Raw genomic sequence first — 21293 nt, 5'->3', positions numbered from 1 at the left:
GAGAGAGAGGGAAACACAGAATCTGAAACAGGCTCCAGGCTCTGAGCTGTCAGCACAGAGCCCGACGCGGGGCTCGAACTCACACACGGTGAGGTCATGACCTGAGCCGAAGTAGGATGCTCAGCTGCCTGAGCCACCCAGGTGCCCTGAAAATGGGCATCTTTAAAGAAAAACGTGGATTTCTGCTGTTCCGTATCTCATTACAAGAATGCCTTAACTGATTACATCTCACCCATTTCCTGCTCCTCCTCCTCTTTCCACCCCACTCGGGCACTTCTTAAACACCTACTCTGGGATCCCTTCATCTGGTTATTTTGCTTCCAATTTTGCCTCTGATGGGTGAGAGTGGGATGAACGGGAGAAGACTGGAAGTAAATGCAACACAATATTAATGGTGGTCAACTCAGGGCAACTGGGACACAGGTGTCGGTTGTATTGGTTTTTGTAGCCTTACAGATATTTTCAAAGTTTTAAATACTAACAAAACTAAACAACAAAAAAGACATGGTCTTTGTGTTCAAGGAACTCAGGATCTGTGGCAATGTGCAAACTGTCACAGGACATTCGAGACGTGCAAACAGAGCGCTGCCTAGAGAGCTTTCTAACAAAGGTTGGTACAAGTGCTAGACTCCAGCAGCTAGGGGAACACAGAGGGGGGCTCAACACTCCCCTCCCTTAGCCATCTCTTCCTAGAGAATGTAGGAAGGCTCCTGCAAAGAGGCAAAGATTGACTTGAGTCTGGGAGGATGAGTAGTTTTCTGTAGTTTCAAGTGTAAGTAAGAGTGCATTTCAGAAAAAGTTATGGCCTCTGTGAAGCCAGACTCTGAGACCATGTGCATGTTTGGGGAAAAGGGTGTGCCCTCAGTATGGCTGGGGTTGTTGTTCTGTGTCAGGCAGATGAGCTTGGAGAAGTGGGAATTTACCAGGTGGTGAAGAATCCAATAAATATGACAAGCTACCCAATGGTTGACGTGGAACCAGTAAAGCAACAAAGGGCATAATGCAACTTTGGTGTTGGCAATGTCCTTCGGGGGATGGTATGGAGGATAGACAAGTGGGAGGAGAAAGGGAGGCAGAGAGATCAATTAGGAGGCTACTGCAGTGATCTAGGCGAGCGATGATGATGGCTTATAGTAGGGCAATGGCAAAGAGGGAGTAGGGCCCAGTGGGGAATCTTCAGAAGATAGAATCTATCATCCATGGAGACAAATTGGATGTGGAGGGAGGGAGAGGGCAAACTCGAGAGTGACTGCTAGGTTTCTGACTTGGCAGTGGGTTGGATGGCGGTATCAGTTCACTGGGATAGTAGGAGCAGGAATAGAGAAGAAGAGGTGAGTAAAATTTGCAACATGTTGAATTTGGGAAACCTATGATACATCTTAGAGTCGCGCGAGAGACCATGAGGCATGGAGATTTGGAGCAGCAAATGTGCTTTCCAGGCTGGAAGCAGACTCGTCAGTGTAACACCACCACACCTGAGGCCACCGCTGTATTGAAGGTGTGCTGGGAAGAGGGAGGGATAGAGAACAGAAGCTGGTGCTCTGAGGGAGACTGAGGGGTGGTCCAGGGGGAAGGAGGAAGACCAGGAGAGAGTGATGTCAGTCCACATTGCATCTGCTAAAGGAGGAGATCATTTCAGGAAGGAACAGCTGCTGGGTAAGAGCAGGCAGACAAGTCATGTAAGACACGGTGTTGCCAGATACAATACAGAGTGCCCAGTTAAATTTGAATTTCAGATAGAAGTGAATTTTTTTTAGTCTAAGTATGTCCCCTATTTTTATTTGCTAAATATGGCAACCCTAGCAAGATAAAGACTAAAAGTGCATGTGAATGTGGTAGTTAAAGCAGGGAGCAGAAGTGGGAGGGGACTGAGAGACAATACATATGAACCAATCTTTCTAGAAATCAGTCTGTGAAGCAACGGAGTAGGGGGCAGAGTTAAGACAGGATTTTCTTTTTTTTTTTTTTTTAAGTTTATTTTTATTTATTTTGAGAGAGACAGAGACAGCACAAGGTGGGGAGGAGCAGAGAGAGAAGGAGAGAGAGAATCCCAGGCAGGCTCTGCGCTGGCAGCACAGAGCTCAACACGGGGCTTGAACTCACAAACGGTGAGATCATGACCTGAGCTGAAACAAGGAGTAGGAAGCTTAACCGACTGAGCCACCCCGGGGCCCCAAGACAGGATTTTCTTAAAGTGAGCAGGCTGTATACGTCTCACCCCACCCACCTCCACTAAAACCAGAAACCACGTGAGATTCAAGACCAGGTCTTACTTGTCTTTGTAATAGAAGTGCTGACCTGTCCAGACCCTTTCTCTTGTGCATCAGAAAATCAATAAATGGCTGCTAAGTTAAATCCTTAGACTAGGTTTCTCCGGGCCTGTCATAAAGAACTGAGATAATCAAGACATGCATCACTTTGGTCTCTGTCTGAAAATTATGACCCAAAATACTTTGGGCAAGTATAGTTCATATTTATTAGAATGATCCAGGAAATTGTCTCAGTTCTGCATTTCTATGTACTCGTAAAGGCACATCAAAGAGGCCAACCGTCCTTTCTGCCCAGCTGCTAATCCACAGTAGCAGCACCAGCTAGGAATCTCTTAAATCCCTTGTGCCTGTCAGACTATGCAACTTTCCAGGTGGGGGAAACAGATTGTGAATATCTGGCTGAGTGGAAAACAAAATAAAACAATGTTTGCACCAAACCTGCAGAGTAAGTTGCTCAAGAGGGCTTCTGAGGTCGGTGGGAAACTTCAGCGTCCTTCAGCCTGCCCTGACGTTTGCTGCTCCAAGCACTTGGCCCCCGAAATGCCTTTCTTCCTTTACACAGCTAAGTGAAATCCTCTTACCCTGCCAGAGGAATAAACCAGCCACAAAACTAACCGATTGAAAGGCCACTCAAGCCTGCCTTAAGCGATCCAAAGCAGGCAAGCAAATGCACAGGTGCTTTCAAAGACAGGTCTTCTGCGAGCTGGAGATACCGTGGACTCTGCTCAGCCAGGAAGGAGGAGGGACGCTGGTAGCTCCTGCACCTGCTATGACACGGACTGGAGGCCCCAGGATACACCTGGAGGGGACAGGGCCTTGAGGATGCTTTCTGCTGGTGAAAAAAGAGAGGGAAAAATGGTTTCATGAGAAAGCTTGGATTTTGAGGTTGGATTAGACCTGGGCTCAAATCCCAGATCTACCCTACTCAAGTTTTGTAGCGTTGGGCTCCATAGTATGGAGCTTTAGGATTGGACACATTTGGATTTAATTCCTAGAGCTATGAGTGGAATACAGATAATATTCTTCAAAATGCCTTCCTTATATATTCTCTTTGCAGCCATTCTGCCATTATGGCTCTAAGAAAGAAAAAAAAAAAAGATGAATGACACCACAGGAAGGAGAACACACAGGGATGGTCACAGTCAAACAGTGGGAGGGACAAGAAATCCTTTCACCACGGGGAGGAGGAGTGGGAAGTGAGGAGTGATGGGAAGGAGAGGGGCAAGTGGTTAGAGGGGAGGATCAGAAACAGGGGAGATTCCAGAGCAGTAGTCTGTACCCCCTTCCTGCTGAAGAGACTCTGGGAGGAGACTGCCCTTAGAGGACCCTGCACTGACCTTGAGAGGCTCATGGGACAGAGAGAGGGCCTGAGGTGGGGCCTACCCCCTCAGCTTGTTGCTCCCCAGCCTGACTCAAAGCTCCTGAGGGCCCCCAATGGGGAATGTAGAAGGTCACTGAGAGCTGAGGACAGCAGACTTGCCAAGGGCCTCTGTGGCAAGGGGGAAGTGACCCAAAGCAGGATGAGGAGGACTGCCCATGACACAGGGGACAGGCTGAGACCCGCTGAGCCAGCAGCCAGAAGGAGAGGGGAAGGGAACATCACATCACACCCAACCAGGCCAGGAGAACAGACCACAGGCTTCTGCAACATGGACTTCAGCAGCACACGTGAACACAGTAGGGACTTTTCCACTTAGGGCAGTGAGAACCTAGAGAAGAGAGCAGATATCTGCCTTCCTGGGAGGCAGAGAAGAGGGGCAGAACTTAGAGAGGGAGAAATAGCCTGGTAGGAAAACTTTGAACCTGGAATTACTTGAATGTTTATTCAAAAAAAAAACTGAGAAAACTGAAAACAAAACAAAACAAAACAAAAAAACCCACCAGTTCTCTTATTCCCATCCTCCCTCAAAAACAAAAAACCAAAAATGTCTGACAGCTGTGACTTGACTAGTTATTGTGCGTGTGTGTGTGCGTGTGCGTGTGTGTGTGTTTTCCCCCAATCCTCAGTGGGATACGGGTCTGTAGGGGACAAAATTATCAGTTATGGGGGAAAAAAAGGATCATACCAGTTTCACCTATTTGAGGTACAGTGTATACGTTTACAACCACCTCCTAGATGAACTTTGTAATCTTGGGTTGTCTACTTAACTTCTTTGAGCCTCAATTTCCTCATCTGCAAAATGGGGATAACACTACTTCATAACATCCATGTTGTGTGTATTAAATGAAATGATGTGTGCAAAAGCACTGGGGAAAGAACACAACACATAGTTGTGCCCATTAATGGCCACATAGTATTATTACTTAGCTTCCATAAGCTTCATTTTCTACCTCTGTAAACTGGGGATCGCAATATCCACCCGACAGCATAGGTATACAAATAGTGTTAATTTTTGTTTCCCCTCTGTTCCCTTCTTAAAAATGTTTATTTATTTATTTTGAGAGAGAGAGAGAGAGAGAGAAAGAGAGCAAGCATGAGCAAGTAGGCAAGAGGGGCAGAGGGAGAGAGAGGATCTCAAGCAGGCTCCATGCTGAGAGTGGAGCCCGACTGGGGGCTTGATCCCATGACCCTGGGATCATGACCTGAGCCAAAATCAAGAGTCAACGCTTAACCAACTGAGCCATCCACATGCCCCTGTTCCCTTTTCTGAAGAGCTATAGTTTATCTTGTCTTCTACCTCAAATAAACACATCTTTATTCATTCAGTTAATTGAAAACGTTTTCTTGAGTTTTTGTTCTGTGTAGGTCAATCTCCTGAGGGTTCCCAAGATGATACGTGTACAGTGTATATCTCCACAGTCTGCTGGTGGTGAGGGAGAGGACAATATTCTTACTTCTATCTAGTAGAAGGGAAAAATGAGGAGTGAGACACAACAAGCACTGTGTTAACCCATAAGAGGCAATGTTGATATGCAGTTAGAAGTCAGGCAATGCTTCCTGTGTAACATGGCATTTGAACCAGACCTTGAAGAGTGAGAAATATTTAGGCATGCGGAGACTGGGGAGGGTGGTCTGGACAGAGAATTATGAAAACAAGCGTACAATATAACGTAGGATGTGTCTTGAGGATAGAGAGGTGGTTCTGTGTGACCAGAGAGTCAGAGGCTAACAATAGGATGGAAAGCTGGATATAGGCTTGACATGACCCATTATGCTACCTAGCTAATAATCATCACCTCTTCGCTTTCTCATAATATTTTGTGAAAGGAAGGAGAAGAAGGAACTAAAATGTACTGAGCTCCAGATAGATTTGAGCTACTGCATAGAGACCATTACTTGATGAATAGTATCTCTAAACCTCACAGCCATGCTGGAAGGTAGATACATACAGAGGAGGAAACTGAAATTCAGAGAAGTAAAGTAACTTACACGAGGCCACACAGCTGGAAAGTAATCCACTGAGAGTCAAATTTGGGTTGGCCTGATCCAAAACTAGTGTGATAAGACAAGACCTCTAGGCCTTAACTGTTCTACTCATTTCCTTGTGAAAGCACAACTTCTTTCCAGCTCCTGTGTTGAAGGTGGTTCTGTTAACAATAAATTAGCAGGAAGGGTAGGCTGGAAGCAGTCTGGAAATTGAGACCCAATGGGGACATGTTTTGGTTCCAGGATTCAGGGTCTTGGAAAAGCACCAGAAGAAGATGTACCTTCTCCTCCTTCAAAAGGCCCCATGGATGTTCTAGAAATCCTGAGTCCCCCAAGGAGAATAATGTCAGGGATTGAGATTCATCTTAAGAAGCTAATAGGAGCCTAAATGTAGGAAAACCCAAGATACTTCCATCTTCTGTACATTTATGTACCATTTAAGTCCTAGGGGATTACATTTTGAGGTTGATCTTAAGTCAAGATATATGATAGACCCACTTTATCTGTGATAGAATGTCCAGGAGAGAAGACTCAGAAAAGCCTATCTTTTTAGCTGGAAACAACACAGTGAGACCCAAGACATTTTTTGTTTTGTACCACAAAACTGGAGAATGAGTAAACCACATCCAACCTTGTGAGCCTTGGAAGTGAGTGAAGCTCAGAGAGGCATTTTGACTTACTCATGGTCATACAGAGGCAGAGTCAAGATAAGAGCCCAGGCTTTGTTATCATGCTGCTCAAAGAAGAATAAACTCACTTAACCGGAGGACTAAAAATAGTTTACACTCTGTGATTGGGTTTACACGAATCATAGAAGTTTTTCAACTAGAAGAGATGGTAAATATCATCTAGTCCAATTAACTTATTTTACAAATGACAATGCTGAAACTCAGAACAGGAAATTGGCTTACCTAAAGTCACAACAATTTTGGCAGTGGAACCTGGTCTAAGTCACACATTCACTGCCTGTGGTTAGTACTCTTTCCACGAATATTTAATACTATGTTTCACTGATTATCACTCCTCCCACTCCAGTACCCCCCCCCCCCACCACCCCACCCCACATACCACATGTAGAGAGTCAAGAGCTAATCAGTTACTTGCTTACATTTATTTTAAGTTTATTAATTTATTTTGAGAGGGGGGCAGAGAGAAGGAGAGAGAAAGAATCCCAAGCAGGTTCCACACTGTCAACGCAGAACCCTACAACGGGCTTGATTTCACGAACCATGAGATCATGACCTGAGCAGAAATCAAGAGTCAGGAGCTTAACTGAGCCACCCAGGCGCCCCAGTTACTTCCTTACATTTAGACAGGCATACCTTTCCAATTTTATGAAGGAGATGAAAATATGTCCTACTTTCAAATCAACCAGTGAGAGCAATTCCTCAGACATCTGGCACTTTGCTGGTTTAAGAGTCCCTACATTTTCTGCACAAGTCTCGGAAAGTCAAAGCAGACAGTTGGCTTCCAAACTCCATCTTGTTTTTCATGAAGCTTCCCAAATGCTAAGCAGATTTCCCGCACCCTCAGTGATGAGAATCTCCTCTCTGCCCAAAATCCTGCCCCAATTTTCCCACCCAGGGCAATATGCATGGATGGCCCCGCAGTCATCTCCTGCCTGAATAGCCAACAAGCCACCCAGACTGTTTCGCTCTCTGGAACAAAAGGCCTGGAGCCCACCTTTCTCTCAGCCTCCTTTTTCTAGGAGGAGGCCATGATGTGCTCCCATTAACCCAGGCTGAGACTGTTTCCCCTCACTTCCTGCAATGAGGGATTTCATGGAGCCCGAGAGAAAGAAATCTGGACTCTGTTCCCCCTCAGATTAGAGCTGTTCTCCCTTCTGTTCTCAAAGAATCCCCTTTTCCTAGGTCTGACATGACTTTCTTCCTCATACCGGCACAGCAAGAATCCATTTGCGTTCCTGCCCTGCATTCCAGCAGAGTCCCTTGAGCACTGTGGCTGGAAATGATTTGTATAGGGCATTTGGCCAGCCTCACTTTTAATCACTCACTTACTCACAGACAAAGGGAGTCCCGCCCTGCTCACTTGGGGAATGGAAGGGACCTCCCTCGCTTTGACAGGGTCTCACTAAGTGGTGGCATAAATAGGGATTCTAGTCTCCAGGAAAGATGTTGCAAAGAGCCTCCTTTTCCGGGGGTTAATTATGAAATCAATATCTCCTGGAGCCCCTCCCCCTTCCCTGGACTGTCTGCAAAGCAGACTCTGTTCAGACAATATTCAAGTATCCATTCACCCACCGTGCTTCCTCTGCTTGGGGAGACCGCTGGGATGGAGTTGAGTCTGGGGAAATGGGTAGGATTTGCTCAGGACGTTCAGGCTGGGAGGTGACATACGTCAAAGCCCAAGTGAATGAGTGATCTGCGGGTGGGGTAAGGAAGGGAGAGTCAGGGGCAGCTGGCGGGAACAGAGGCGCTTGCTGGGGAGGAGGGAGTGATGACTAGTCAGGGTCCCCACAGAAAACAGAGGGCACACCCAGAATGGGGTAATTTGAGGAGGGTTTATTTGCAAAGGAAAGGGGACAGGGGAACCTCAAAGAACAGTGTAGTAAGGAGCCAAGGTTTTATAACCTCTGGGCGCAGAGACAGTGACCAGAACAGAAAGAGAGTCATGCAGAGCAACTGTCTTAGAAGGAACCAAGGTCTTCAGTCAAGGACACATCCAGCTTGAGGCAGCCTTGAAGGGAAGATCCAGAGGCAGATTTACACTGAAGCAGGTGACATTTCAGCTACAGGAACCCCACATTTGCACAGGCCCCTTCTCGGGCCTGAGGAAGAGCCCTAGCAATATATTCGTATGTCACATGCTTTTGTAAATTGGCGGGGGAGGGGGCGTTAAATTTTTCAAAAAGCAGGATATTTTCTATCCCAGTTTCCCTCCACCACACACTTGGTATGTTGGGTGGCTTTGGAGTTGTCATGGGAATTTTTAGGATCTGGTTGGGGGGAGATGAGTTTGGGCTTGGTGGAATATATCGTGGTTGCTCACAGTCACTTCTGTAGATATTTAATGCATTGCTAGCTATCCTCATGTAGGAATGGCTTCCAGGAATTCTCTTACCTCCAACTCATCTGAGGTCAGGATGTGAAGACAGTAAGATGTCACACTGTAATCTGAATGTGTGTCTTTGGTGCCTAACATGGGTAGCAAAGAGAACGGTGGTTTGTAATGTGAGGAACCAGATGCTGATCTGCGGCCCATCATTAGCCTTATAAAATTTTAACTGAAGAATTCACTTCTCATTGTCAGAAATATAATGAGGCACATGCAACTATAAACACACCTTACTATTCTCTTTTCTTTTAATGTTTATTTGTTTATTTTGAGGGGGAGGCAGAGGGAGAGAGAGAGAGAGAGAGAGAGAATCCCAAGCAGGCTCCATGCTCAGCACAAAGCCTGACTGGGGGCTCAATCTCAGGACCATGAGACCATGACCTGAGCTGAAATCAAGAGTCAGAAGCGTGATGGACTAAGCCACTCAGGCACCCGCTACTATTCTCTTTTTGAATGGAATTTTACACAATAGTTTTTAGATTCCTGTGTTTGTAGCTTATAAGCATAAAAAAAATTCAGATCATACCAAAATTAGCCATTTATTAAAAGGAAGAAAGAAATGCAAAAAGAAGTAAAAGACCTTGGATTATTTGATAATCTTCTCTTATTATTTTTGAAGTAATCTCTACAACCAACATGGGGCTCGAGCTGACCATCCCAAGATCAAGAGTCGCATGTTCTTATGACTGAGCTAGCCAGGCGCCCCTCTGATAATCTTATTGATGAAGAGGAGTAAAGCATACGAACTCATTGGGAAAAGATTTCTATTTCTTGCTGCTCTGATACAAATCCCGACATCTATGAAGACGTCTTAGATTGGGTTCCCTGGAAACTGCCCACGAAACGGAAAGTTGCACGCAGAAGGCTTTACTGCAGAAAACTCTCAGGAGAGGGGCGCCTGGGTGGCGCAGTCGGTTAAGCGTCCGACTTCAGCCAGGTCACGATCTCACGGTCCGTGAGTTCGAGCCCCGCGTCAGGCTCTGGGCTGATGGCTCGGAGCCTGGAGCCTGTTTCCGATTCTGTGTCTCCCTCTCTCTCTGCCCCTCCCCCGTTCATGCTCTGTCTCCCTCTGTCCCTAAAATAAAATAAATAAATAAATAAATAAATAAATAAATAAATAAAAAAGAAAACTCTCAGGAGATAACAATCGTGAAGAAATGAAGATGGCAGTATTGGGAGAAGCCAACCAGCATATGGTCTCAGTGGATCTGATATTCCCAACAGCTGAGGGTTGGCTGTGTTGGCCCCAAGAGGGGGTCTGGGCAAAGCCCCACAGCATTCTCGATAGAAAATCACATAAAACTCATAAAATGCCACGATCACGGGGCCATCCAAGACAAGCTGGTTTATAAGTGGTAGCAATTCAGAGTATTTAAGATTAGTTCCTGCACAAGAAAATTTGAAATGCCCTAAACCTTAGTTATATATGGAAGAAAATGATAGAGGCCTTCCCAAATTGGGCAGCAATCTCAAATTTTACATGATATTGCAAACAACAAGTGGTGAAACTGAAATAAATCTACATGACCAATGATTAAAAAAAAACAAAATTCCAATCAAACCTACTAGAGGGAAGAGTGGATTCTATTTCTATACTGTGTCTAGAAAATTATGTTACAAAATTGTCATACGAAGAGGCAAAGGGTATGGCCAAAAAATATAGGGAAAAATATAGAGACTTTCCAAGCGATTAATTAAGAAAAATATTGTCAGGGCGCCTGGGTGGCTCAGTCGGTTAAGCGTCCAACTTTGGCTCAGGTCATGATCCCGTGGTTCGTGGGTTCGAGTCCCGCATCAGGTTCTGTGCTGACAGCTCAGAGCCTGGAGCCTGCTTCGGATTCTGTGTCTCCCTCTCTCTCTGCCCCATCTCCTGCTTGCACTCTGTCTCTCTCTGTCTCTCAAAAAGAATAAACTTAAAAGAAATTTAAAAAAAGAAAAATATTGCCATTTTTCTGCATTTAGTGATATCTTTGGTATTTTTTAGCTGTTTAGAATTTGTTGTGAATTCTTTTCTCATTCTCAATAGATATTCACTTTTGTAGCTAACATTTTATTCATTATTTTGGACCAATACAATTGCAAGCTTTGGTCTCATAAAGCCAGAATCACACTGAGACCCAAAGGGAATAGTACCCTGACTTCACACTCTTCCCTCCTTTAGGTACCCTTCGGGAGCTTCCTAATAGCTGAACCCAGCAGAATACTGAGGCCTCTGTAGGACAGCCTCTGCAGCAGGGAGTGGGATGGAGGAGGGTGGCCCAAACTGAAGACAGCAGCCACAGCTAAGTAGTATGGAAGCAAATTATGGAAGCCTTGAATGCCAAACTCAGCTTGCATTTTATACATAGAGAAATAAAATGTGAATGACATAAAGACAAAAGTATATATTGAAGGAACCTTTAAGCTGGGGTTGTAAAATGCATCTGTCATTCACCACTTACCAGCAGCCCACCTGAGGCAAGGTCCTGCACCCACGTACAGCCGGGAAGAGCTGTCTGCACCTTTTCTTCTCTTCTGGGTCCTGGGATGGTCTGTGCCCCCACGCAAGCCATAGGGGAGGCCAGTGAAGAGCAGTAGGAAGGCCAGGGGCAGAGCGCCACCACCAGGGACGTGATCCTTAACCAGAGGCTGCGGTTACGCCTTTCCTTCTTTCAGCAGCCCTTCCATCCTGAGTCCTGTCCTGTTTATGTCCACCCTTCCTCTGCAATGTGGCTGAGGCCTTCTGGTATCTGCCTCACCCGGTCAGCCCCACGCACAGAATCAGCTGGGAGTCTCGCCTCGGAGAGTATGAGCCCGAGTTTGAGGTGGAGATGTCAGAACCAAATTCCTCTGTTAGCTCCTCCGTGACCTTCCTGGGTAATTGAAATCTTGGCATCATTTCCTGGATCTTTTCTGCTCTGCTGAGATCCCAAGAGATTCCAGAATGACTCTCCCTTTTCTTGTCTCATTCCAAGTGCTCTCCTGTACCAATCTCTCCAACATTTTGTCCTCCAGCCAGAAATGAGGACTCCAAAATCTGCTATCCCCAGCCAGCTGGCCTTCCTGAGATCTTCTTGTCCAACTTACTCTTTTATCCGACACACTTCTGCTTGAATATCCCCAAATACTTCCCAGGCAATGCATTCAAAAGCATTAAATCCTGGCAATTCTTCCTTCATACTATTGCTCAGGTCTGTTCTTTCCTCTTCTTTCTCCCTGTCACTCCCTTAGTAGGCTCTGATCGCCTCTGGTCCAGACCATTGTAACCACCTGTTGTAATCTACCCACACACAGGGCCATAGTGAGATCCCTATAACTGATCACGTCACTCCTGTCCTCAAAAATCTGTGGCTCCCCACCCTTCGTAAATTGAACCCAAATCTCTCGGCCTGGCCATCTTTATTTTATAATCGAGCATGTATGTGACATTACAGTTATTTTTAAATACATAATCATGTAGGGGCGCCTGGGTGGCTCAGTTGGTTGAGCATCCGACTTCAGCTCAGGTCACGATCTCGCAGTTTGGGAGTTCGAGCCCCGCGTTGGGCTCTGTGCTGACAGCTCAGAGCCTGGAGCCTGCTTTAGATTCTGTGTCTCCCTCTCTCGCTGCCCCTCCCCTGCTCACACTCTGTCCCCCTCTCTGTCTCAGAAATAAACATTAAAAAAAATTTAAATACATAATTATGTCTGTATTTCTTGCTCCAGACAACCTCTTTCCCTCCCCCAATTAGACAGTGAAATTCATCAGCATTCAGAAAGCGCTAGCTAAACTTGCTAAGGTTTCCCTTTCTAACTTTATCACCCACTACTTGCCCCTACTCCCCCACTACCCTTAGGCTACTCAAGTGCTCGCTGTTCTCCTGCCTCTCCTGACCAAGTATGACCTCACCTGTACTTGTACATATAGGTCCCCCATTAGGGGGTCTTTTCTAGCCCAGTGGCTACTCCTTCCCAGCCTCTGTCAAGTGTATTTGGGCTCTTGTGTATGTGTGTGTGCACGCCCACACACACACACACACACACACACACACACTGCTTTCACCATGAGACCTTCTTTCTCCTCCCCTCTTCCCTCCCCAGGAACTAATCTCCTCTCAGAACTCCTTCAGCATTGGTTTGAATGCCTCCTATGGTTTGGATCATATTTTGCTGACATATTTCACATACTGGTTTATAAGCCTTATCGCCTCTACCAGACAGAAAATGCCTGTGGGACTTAGCTGTATATGATTCATTTTTTTCTCCCCAACAGCAACTGGCCTACAGTAGGCATTTATGAACGGATTAAGGGACACATCTGCCCTTCAAACCATGAAGGTACTTCTTCGTGTTATGAGTAAACTTATTTTTTAATTGCACATATACAATTCACGAGTACTCTTTTATTGTAAAAACTCAAACAATACAGATGAAACTAAAATTCCCTTTGCTTGTCTCTAACCCCAATCCCCTTCCCATTTACATACTTATACAATAAAGGTAAAATACAGTTTTGTGGGATTTTTCTGCAACAGTGACATACTATATAAATGATTCTGCAGCTTGCTTCTCTCACTCTACAATATGTCAAAAATATCTTTTCATCTCTCTTTACATTAGGTATATGGTAACTCATTCTTTTTAATGGCTGCAAGATGCCATAGTTTGGGTGTGTGACAGCTTATTCAACCATTCCCCTATTAATGGGTATTTACATTATTGCCAATGTTTTCTGTGGGCATGCCTCCTTGCACACATGCGCTTTCTTCTAGAATAAGGATGAAGAAAAGAATGTCTGAGTCAAAAGAAATGCACTTTTACAATTGTATTGGATTCAAGCCAAAAATACTGTATTAGATATTGTCAATTTGACTTCTAATTTATACTCCCCCAAACCTCTCTCCCTCTCCTCTTTGGCCAATCTGATGAGAGAAAAATGCATTGTGTTATAATAAGGTATATTTCCCCCATTTACTCTATGTGGTAGCATCATTTTATGGGTGTATTGACCATTTGGCTTTCCCCTTCTGTGAAATGTACATATCTTTTGCCCATTGTTGCACTGGGCAGCTTTCTTTTTTCTTGCTGTTTTATAGGATACCTTTACAAATTCTGGATATTAGTTCTTTGTTTATTATGAAAAAAACAAATGTTGTAAATGTTTTCTCTGGATCTGTTGTTTGCCTTTTAATTTTCTTGAGGGCACCTCATTTGCTACAGATATTTCTTTATCCAACTTTGATTTTTTCTGAATACATATGAGCCCCAACACTATGAAATAATTATCCATTCTCTAATGATGTGAAGTACCTCTTCTACCAGATAGTAAATTTTCCTATCTGTATGGATCTGTGCCTAGACTTAAAATTTTTCTTTGTCACTTTAAGGTATATTTTTTCTAAATGATATTAAGATAGATTTGAGGGTTTTTTTTTCTAGCACAATCTACAGATTCTGGGTTAAAAAAAATTTTTTTTTTAATTTTTTTTAACGTTTATTTTTGAGAAGAGAGAGACAAAGCATGAACAGGGGAGGGTCAGACAGAGGGAGACACAGAATCTGAAACAGGCTCCAGGCTCTGAGCTGTCAGCACAGAGCCCGACGCGGGGCTCGAACTCACGGACTGCAAGATCGTGACCTGAGCCGAAGTCGGCCGCCTAACAGACTGAGCCACCCAGGTGCCCCCCAAATTTTTTTTTAATGTTTATTTATTTTTGAGACAGAGGGAGACAGAGCGCGAGTGGGGGAGGGGCAGAGAGAGAGATACACAGAAAATGAAACAGGCTGCAAGCTCCGAGCTGTCAGCACAGAGCCCGATGTGGGGCTCGAATCCACGAACCGTGAGATCATGACCTGAACCGAAGTCGGACGCTCAACCAACTGAGCCACCCAGGCGCCCTTATAGATTCTGTTTTTTATTTTTATTTATTTATTTTTTAAGATTTAATTTTGTTAAGTTTATTTATTTTGAGGGTGAAGAAATGGATTCTGGAAGCAGCTGAATGTGTCTCCTTTCCCTCCATACAACTCCTGCTCCCACCCATCACCTTTTCTGGGCCAAGCAGCTGGAGGAAACAAGATGGGTCGTTGAAGCAGGGTTGTTCTCTCCCTAAGAGAGCCTGGGAGGAGATTCTGAAGGAAGCCTGACTCTGGCCACATGTACTCAGTCAAGTCCACACACCCTCTAGCCTCCCCCTGCCCCCAAGAAGCAAAGGAGGAACCCAACCGGTGAGCTGAGGATGTGACATCTTTGGTACCTTGAGACCCAGGAGCAGAGAGTTCCTTCTGTTGCCTCAACAGGGGACTGTCCACCTGTCTGTCTGCTCTTACGGGAGCCTCCTCCACAACCACCGGCTTTCCAGCCACTGAGCCACAGGATCAGGCAAAGAAAGGAAACAACATACCCAAGAGACCTATAGCCACAAGGAGAGGAACGTACCAAATATCCAGGACAGCTTTCTAAAGAACCACCAGAGGAGACAGATGATAACTTTCACAACAAAAATAACATAAAAAGCCCAACGAAGACATCCTGAAACTGAAAAGCATGCTTTTTTCTAGGCCAAAAAAGAAAAAAAAAGAGATGAATAACTTAAGGGGAAAAAAAAGGTAGAGATGAGATTGAATTAATGGCCTAGAAGATAAAGAGGGAGAAATATCACTGACCTCAGAGAAAAATACAAAGAAATTGGAATCATGATGGAAAGTATGAGATTTTAAGGGCAGATCTAGGAGACGTATCACGGGACTGAGTCCTGCAGAACAAGAGAAGAAGGTGGAATGACATCTACAGATTCTTGGGGTCAAGAACAGCAGCCCAACAGCCCTATACCTAGCCAAGTTGTCATTCACCCACAAGAGCAGAATATATGTATGTATATATATTTCAATGTATATGTATATATATTTCAATACATATTTACATATATACATATGGCTGGTTGCCAAGATAAAGAGAGAACAACATAGACAGAAGTCATATAGACTACATTTTAGCAATTGGTGGTTTCCATAAAGTAAATCTTATAGAGAATTTTCTACTTAGTCTTCTAGAAAGAAGGCAGTATGTATGTATGTATATTGAAATATACATACATACATATTTATAAATATGCATCGATTAAAAAATTATAAGACTGACGAAAATCATTTTTAAAGTACTCCAATCAAAGTCAAATGAATTATAATAGAGAAGAAAGGAAACAGGATGATCAGTAAACCATGTTTATATATACAAAGACACACATGTATATACATGCTTACCTATGTATATACCCATATATATGTATATGTGTGCATAGATACATACAGATATATATATACATATATATATATATATATCTGATATATACATATCTCAAATATAAATAGACAATAATAGACTGTCTGAAAATGTGAATGCTGAATAAGGATTCTTAAAATAGAGGTGCAAAGGAAATGCTAATAAGATCTAGAAAGAAAAGTACTGTGCAATCTCAGCAAAACCTAGGAGTTGGGGCAAGGCATGCAGAGTAATAGCGTCCTAAAGTCTCTTGGGGTAAGGAGAAGAAAACTGGAAAAGGAAGAGTATTCTAAATATCTCATTGGTGGCGGAAAGAAGCATCTAAGTGGGAGAGATAATAAGGGAATAGAGTATCTAAGTGGGAGAAAAAATACCTCATTTTCCAATAATAGTATTTCTATACTAGTAAGGCAGAAGAGCACCGGAAAGGGAAGGGGGAGATAACCATTAATGAGATGGAAAGAGTACAGAGAACTCCCACATTAGCAAGGGTGGAATGTAATAGCAATTTGAGCAAACTAGCAAAATTAAAGGAAAAGAAAAAGAAAAGGAACTATCACAAGCATAAGGAATCAAATCAGGTATAATAGTTGTTAGGCTAAGTGCAAGTGAACTGAATTCTGTGTTTAAAAAAACAGAATCTATTGGGGTCCCTGTGTGGCTCAGTCGGTTGAGTGTCTGAATCCTGCTTTTGGCTCAGGTCGTGATTGTGCACTTCATGAGTTTGAGCCCCACATTGGGCTCTAGGCTGACAGTGCAGAGCCTGCTTGGGATTCTCTCTCTCTCTCTTTCTCTCGGCCCCTTCCCTGCTCTCTCACTCTCTCAGGAGTTGTATGGAGGGAAAGGAGACATATTCAGCTGCTCCCAGAATCCATTTCTTCACTAGCATCATATTCCAATCTGTTCCCTGGCAAGGCCATCTTTCCCATGTCCTGCTGCTTCTCTTTGTCACATTTACCAGGGCTCTTCCTTTGCATATCCTCTTCCTGATGAATATTAGAATCAGCCTGTTGTTCCTCAGAAAAGCTCCTTTTTGGCTTTTTGGAAAGATGGAACTAAATAAAGAAAAGACGGACACGACTCCAAGATTACATCTTCCCATCCAGGAACAAGGCAACCATTAATTCGAGACCTCTTTTATATCCTTTAGTAAAGCTTTATCGTATTTTTAATGTAGACTTTGCACATTTCTTAAGTTTATTACTAGATTTTAAAATAAGTTCTTTGGGGGCGCCTGGGTGGCGCAGTCGGTTAAGCGTCCGACTTCAGCCAGGTCACGATCTCGCGGTCCGTGAGTTCGAGCCCCGCGTCGGGCTCTGGGCTGATGGCTCGGAGCCTGGAGCCTGTTTCCGATTCTGTGTCTCTCTCTCTCTCTGCCCCTCCCCCGTTCATGCTCTGTCTCTCTGTCCCAAAAATAAAAAAAATAAAATAAAATAAAATAAAATAAGTTCTCTGTTGCTATTGAATATGAAACATGTTTAGCTTTTTGTTATAGAAAATTCCAAGCACGGGGGCGCTTGGGTGGCTCAGTCAGTTAAGCATCTGACTTTGGCTCAGCTCATGATCTCACCTTTTGTGGGTTCGAGCCCCACGTTGGGCTCTGTGCTGACAGCTCAGAGCCTGGAGCCTGCTTCGGATTCTGTGTCTCCCTCTCTCTCTGCCCCTCCCCCACTTTCACTCTGTGTCTCAAAAATAAATAAACATTGAAAAAAAAAAGCAACAGACCACAAAAATGACAGTACATATGAATGGGAAGTGTAGCAGTTTGCTAGGGTTGCAGAGCCTGACATGGGGCTGGAACCCATGAAAGGTGAGATCATGACCTGAGCCAAAGTCAGATGCTTAACTGACTGAGCCACTGAGGCAGCCCTGTGCTTGGAATTTTCTGTAACTGTATAACTTGACAATTTTTAATTGTGGTAAAATGTACAACATAAAGTTTATCCTCTTAACAATTTTTTTTAATGTTTATTTATTTTTGAGAGAGAGAGAGAGAATAGGGGAAGGGCAGAGAGAGAGGGAGACACGGAACCTGAAGCAGACTCCAAGCTCTGAGCTGTCAGCCCAGAGCCTGACGCGGGGCTCGAACCCACAAACTGCAAGGTCATGACCCGAGTCAAAGTTAGCTTAACTGACTGAGCCACCCAGGTGTCCCCACCCTCTTAACAATTTTAAGTGCACAGTTCAGTCGTACATTCACAGTGTTCTACAGCCAATCTCAAGAGCTCTTTCAATCTTGCAAAAGTCAAACTCTTGACCCACGAGACAACTCCCCATCTCCCTTTCCCCCCAGCTCCTGGGAGCCACCACCCTACCTTCTGTCTCTGTGAATGTGATACTATATGTGCCTCTTGTAAGTAAAATCAGGTGGTATTCGTCTTTTCGTGTCTGGCTTATTTCACTTAGCGTAATGTCCTCAAGCTTCATCCACGTTGTAGCATGTGCCAGGATCTCCTTCTCTTCCAAGGCCGAATATGATTCCATTGTGTGTATATCCCACATTTCATTATTCCATTCACTTGTCAGTAGACATGTGGGTTGCTTCCTCCTTTTGACTTTTGGGAATGATGTTCTCAACCAGCGTTAACAATTATCCACTCAGAGACAGTCCTGTTTCATCTATAATCCCACCACGTTGTCCTTCTGTATTATTTTGAAGCAAATCTGAATGGAGTATTTTACAAACTATATTTTCGATTTGGTTGAAGATTCTTCCCAGGGAAAATCAGAGCCTGGAAACTGGTACTATTTCACCCCAAATAGCTTAAATCTGTCTGGCATAAAGATGAAGTATAGACGATGTGGGAAAGCTGCCACAGAAAGGGTGGATGAGGAAGAAGTAGGTCAGAGTGGCTAAGGCTTATCACATGGACACAAACTGCTGCTCTTCCTTACCCTCTTCTTTAAACCTTCAAGTCCCCAGGCCCCTGAAGCAAGGAGGATTCCAGAGCTCACAGACCACTGCAACCTTCCTGGTTTGGGGGGCCTCAGAGAAGGCTCTGCAAATCTCCATCCACTTGCCCACGGCCGGGGTGTTTTGCTTTGGCAGTGCTAGGGCTGCAGTCAAGCTATGCCTTGAACTCTCTGAAACTGCCTTGGGAGCCAAGGTCTATTCCTGGAGAAGAGATTAGTAGAAATTCCTCAGGAAGAAATTGGCTGCCTGTGAATGCCAGGAGGCGTCACAACTAGATAACCTACCCAGAAAGAAGGGTTCTGATGGTCATATCACTTTAAAATTGTACTGAATGCTGGGGTATGGCAATTTAAGTAAACTAGACTTGGACTCTGTTGAGTCTTCCTCCAGGGCAGACCCTCTCTGCTGGGACTTACCTTAGGGGTGTGGTACCCCTTTGCCCTTGTTACCTTGAGAAGTGGGACCTTGTGCTAAGGGAACATGGCAGTAACCATTCAATAAGGGCTTGCGTTTATCTTCCCAATAGCCTTGGAGAAAACAAACACAATAATTCTTGCCATCCCTTAAAGGCCCTTTACTTACGAGGGATCATAAGTTTTCTCTTCTAAACCCCATCAACATCATAAACATCCCTTTATTCTCCCATGGACAGTTCAAACTTGGGCTAGTTTACATCCAAAGGAAATAATTGTTGCTACAGAAAATCATTGGGTCTCTTCCCAGCCAGGCCAGTTGCCCTGACTTCTTTCCCACTCTACTGGACTGAGATTTCTCTCTGCCCTCGTGTGGAGCATCAGTAAGTGAGGGTTAGTCCAGGGTTTGATCTTGAACATTGCCTAACAGAAGCCAAAGCTTTTTTGCCCCCCAAACAATTAGCAGGTATGTGTCTTGAGCTGGTGACATGAAGTTGCTCTTGGGTGTCAGCGTCGCAGCATCCTGCCCTATAGACCTGGGTTCTGTCTCATTCTTCCACCAACTTTCTGATAAATGTGGTCCTATTGCTTCTCCTCCTTTGACCTCAATTTTCCAGTAAAATCAGGGGACTGAACTGGATGGTAACAAAGGCCCCTTCTGGCTCCAAGTCTGTGAAAAAAGTCACAAAACCTGGGAATGAGAAGCACCCATGTGGCTCCAGGCCCTAACTCGGAGACTCTTAAAGACCACCAGGGCTAAAGATAGAGCTGAGAGGGAAGTGGAAGCTCCTGGCGGGACTTCCTAAGATGCCACTACTCTGGAAGGTGTTTGGACACATATGAACAGGAGACTGGAATGCCTGGAATAGCAAATGAGCTGATCCAGCCCGGGGTGGTGCTGGGCTGGGCTACCTCGGTCAGACAGATTTGTCCCTGACATTGCATTGATGGAGTCAGGACATCACCAAGTTTAGGTGGCTGCAGACTCGAGGCCCGAGGTGGACTTGGGCCATAACAGCAAAGAATCCTTTTACGTCGCGCAAAAAGACAGGTGCAGATGTCAACGAGCACCCAGGATCAAGAGAGGACTGCAGGATTCAGAACCCGAGGAAGAGCCTGACAGCAGCTGCAAGAAGGAATGTCCAGAAGCAAACAATGAAGGCTCTCCACATATTCTAAAGCAGTGGTTCCTCAAGCTTTAACACATAGCAGGAATTCCTTTAGGGCTTGTCCAAACTCAAGAGTGCCGGTCATCCCGCTAGAGTTTGTGATTCAGTTGGTCCTGGGTGGGGATTGATAATTTGCACTTCTAACAATTTTCCAGGGTGCTGATGCTGCGGGTCTAGGGGGCACCCTTTGAGAATGACTTCAGTGAAGAGATTGGGAGGAGATGTCATGGGGAGCTGGGGATGGTGAAGAGCTCAGCTAGCAGTTCTGTCCTTTACCAGATGTGTGCAAGCCACATTGCCTGTCCAAGCCTGTTTCTTCGTCTGTAAAATGGGACTGATGATACATGAGGAGGAAAGGGTTGATCCATGCAAATCACGTGGCATAGTTTCTGGCACAAAGTAAACACTCCATAAATGTTAGCTGTTTGTGCCTCTCAGTGTGGTTGCTGATGAGTGTAAAGCCTCTTGGCACATGAAACGTGCTCCATAGTGCTAGTTTATGTGTAGGGAGCTCATGCTCAGATACAAGTAAGAGAAACCAACTAGAGTGGTTTGAGCAATGGAGGGATCTTTTCCCTACTGTAACAAGAAGCCCAGAGCTGACTAGTCCAGGGCCTCTTGGGACCCAGGGTTTCTACTCCCTGGGTGCCTGACTTGCCTGGGGGATGCGGCTTTGTCCTCCTGGTTACAGGACGCCTGCTGTACCTCCAGTCTTCGTGCCATCTCACGTGACCATCCCTAGCTGCCACAAAGGCTGGGAGGTTAGGCAAAATTTTAGATTTCTAGACTCTATTCTGCAGATGGCGAGAAAAAGGAGGTTGGGGCACCTGGTGGCTCAGTCCGTT

General features: G+C 44.8%; 1 long non-coding RNA gene across 2 annotated transcripts in view; it reads right to left on the bottom strand.

Annotated features, from left to right (window-relative positions):
* Positions 1-1885: 1885 nt before the first annotated feature.
* The window catches only part of LOC131512372 (uncharacterized), a 124630-nt gene continuing 105222 nt past the window's right edge, over positions 1886-21293 (bottom strand). Inside the window, exon 4 of one of the 2 annotated variants that reach the window (XR_009262113.1) lies at positions 1886-3102. This is a non-coding gene — a long non-coding RNA (uncharacterized LOC131512372). The remainder of the gene's footprint in view (positions 3103-21293) is intronic. The other variant, XR_009262114.1, reaches the window with a different exon arrangement.

This window comes from Neofelis nebulosa, chromosome 5 (assembly GCF_028018385.1).
Source record: "Neofelis nebulosa isolate mNeoNeb1 chromosome 5, mNeoNeb1.pri, whole genome shotgun sequence".
In the NCBI taxonomy this organism is placed as follows: domain Eukaryota; kingdom Metazoa; phylum Chordata; class Mammalia; order Carnivora; family Felidae; genus Neofelis; species Neofelis nebulosa.
This window is presented reverse-complemented; position numbering and strand designations above follow the sequence as displayed.